The sequence below is a fragment of the Triticum dicoccoides genome, chromosome 7B (genome assembly GCF_002162155.2).
Source record: "Triticum dicoccoides isolate Atlit2015 ecotype Zavitan chromosome 7B, WEW_v2.0, whole genome shotgun sequence".
Classification (NCBI taxonomy): domain Eukaryota; kingdom Viridiplantae; phylum Streptophyta; class Magnoliopsida; order Poales; family Poaceae; genus Triticum; species Triticum dicoccoides.
The window spans coordinates 333,942,661-333,945,655 of record NC_041393.1 but is presented as its reverse complement, the minus strand read 5'-3'; positions in this window follow the sequence as shown (position 1 = coordinate 333,945,655).

Below are 2,995 nucleotides of genomic sequence, written 5' to 3'. Positions count from 1 at the left end.
GCCTACCTTCCTTGTAAAAACTCCTATGGCTGAGTGAGAGCGATAAATCCCTATAGTCTGATTGCCTGGTTCGCTGTGCTGAACTGTAGGACCTTGAGAAGAGGTGTCTAGAGGGGCGGTGATTAGACACTAAGTACAAAAGTTGCAGTTTTTAAGATCTTTAAGTTTAAGTGGAGTTTAGGCACAAGTTTAACATTCACAATACATAACAAGCAAGCATGCAAAGAGTATATGAGCAACGGAAAGTAAAGCATGCAACTTGCAAGAATGTAAAGGGAAGGGTTTTGGAGGATTCAAACGCAATTGGAGACACAAATGTTTTTGGCGTGGTTCCGATAGGTGGTGCTATCGTACATCCACGTTGATGGAGACTTCAACCCACGAAGGGTGACGGTTGCGCGAGTCCACGGAGGGCTCCACCCATGAATGGTCCACGAAGAAGCAACCTTGTCTATCCCACCATGGTCGTCGCCCATGAAGGACTTGCCGCACTAGCGGTAGATCTTCACGAAGTAGGCGATCTCCTTGCCCTTACAAACTCCTTGGTTCAACTCCACAATCTTGTCGGAGGCTCCCAAGTGACACCTAGCCAATCTAGGAGACACCACTCTCCAAGAAGTAAAAAATGGTGCGTTGATGATGAACTCGTTGCTCTTGTGCTTCAAATGATAGTCTTCCCAACACTCAACTCTCTCTCATGGGATTTGGATCTGGTGGAAAGAAGATTTGAGTGGAAAGCAACTTGGGGAAGGCTAGAGATCAAGATTCATATGGTAGGAATGGAATATCTTGGCCTCAACACATGAGTAGGTAGTTCTCTCTCAGAAAATGTATGCTGGAAGTGTAGGTTCAGTCTGATGGCTCTCTCCACGAATGAAGAGGAGGTGGAGGGGTATATATAGCCTCCACACAAAATCTAACGGTTACACACAATTTACCAAACTCGGTGAGACCGAATCAACAAACTCGGTCGGACCGATTTAGTAAACCTAGTGACCGTTAGGATTTTCGGTGGGCCCGATATGCAACTCGGTAGGACCGATATGGTTAGGGTTAGGGCATAACGTAATCTCGGTAAGACCGATTACACAAACTCGGTGAGACCGATTTTGGTAATAAGCTTTCCAGAGAGTTGGTCAGGCAAACTCGGTTGGACCGATTACACAAACTCGGTAGGACCGATTTTGGTAATGAGTCAACCAGGAAGTTTGCATTGTAATCTTGGTAGTACCGATTGCTCAAACTCGGTGAGACCGATTTTGGTAATGGACATACATAGAGAGATTACAATCCCATCTCGGTGAGACCGAGATCCCTATCGGTGAGACCAATTTGCCTAGGGTTTGTGGCAGTGGCTATGACATATGAACTCGATGGCGCCGGATAGAAAGAATCGGTGTGACCGATTTTGGCTTTAGGTTTAGGTCATATGTGTGGAGGTGGGAAAGTAGTTGAGGGTTTTGGAGCATATCACTAAGCACTGTGGAGCAAGAAACTCATTAAGCAACACCTCATCCATTCTTGATAGTATTGGCTTTTCCTATAGACTCAATGTGATCTTGGATCACTAAAATATATAAAATGAAGAGTCTTGAGCTTGAAGCTTGAGCCAATCCTTTGTCCTTAGCATCTTGAAGGAGTTCCCACATCCTTTAGTCCATGCCACTCCATTTTTGAACTTATCTGAAACATACTAGATAAAAGTGTTAGTCCAACAAGAGATATGTTGACATTAATTACCAAAACCACCTAGGGAGCACTTGTGCTTTCATCAACACCTCCTTTAGGGATCCAAAACTGGGATAAAGAGTGCTCAGGTTTATCCTGAACATCCCCGTACTCACTACGTGGGGGCGGAAGCCGACGACTGGCCGACTCTCAGGATTAATATATAAAACGGCCGCACAGGAGGAAAAACTTTAAAACAACAAGCAATAGATGATAAGAATCCTCTTGTTCAAATATTACAAAGGACGAACATAACCGTATTCATGGAAATATAATGTCCTTGTCGCATTGCTCCGCTGCAAGGCGGGCTCCTTTCAAGACAACTTCATAATACAGTTCGGGCTTGCGGTGCTCCTTCCCCTCAGGCGGTCCCTCGGTCATCAGCTTTTTTGCATCCATCTTCCCCCAATTCACCTTGGTGCGGGCGAAGGCCATTCGCGCACCTTCTATGCAGACCGACCGCTTGATGACTTCGAGTCGAGGGCAGGCACTTACAAGCCGCTTCACAAGCCCGAAGTAGCTGCTTGGAATCGGCTCGGCAGGCCATAGCCGGATAGTCAAATCCTTCATGGCTAGATCGGCCGCCTTATGCAGTTCGACCAGCTGCTTCAGCTGGTCGGAAAACGGCACCGGATAATTCGGCGCCAGATATTGCATCCAGAAGAGCTTATCCGCAGTATTCCTCTCTTCGGCTCGGTAGAATTGGGCGACGTCAGATATGCTGCGTGGCAGCTCCGCAAATACCCCTGGAAAAATCAAAATTTAAACTCTCAACTTGATTTTCTCCTTTCAAAATACTCGCTTTGTACAGAAAAAGCCTTACCAGCCGCAATATTCCTCGCCTCCTGGATTTCCTTCAGGGCACCTTGGGCTTCCCCCTGGGCATCACTTGCGGCTTGGCGAGCCTGGGAGAGTTCGGATTCTTTCCCTGCTAAACTCTGCTCCAAGGTCTCGCATTTCTGCACGGCCTCTTGAAGCTCTCGCTCAGCCTCAATAACTCTAGCCTCGTGTTTCCCACGAAGAGCCTGCTCTGCGGCTGCGTTCTTCTCGGCTTCGGCCACAGCCTTCCTGAGAGCCTCAATTTCGGCCATCGCTCCTAGAGCACATTATAAAAATATTCATCATGTACACTTATTCATTTGTGCTACATAAACAAGGTTTCTACATACCTTGATAATCCTCCAGCTGTCCCTTCACTTGGCCAAGTTCTCCTTCGGCCTGCTCCAGACTATGCCTCAGTCCGGATACATCCGCAACATGAGAGGCG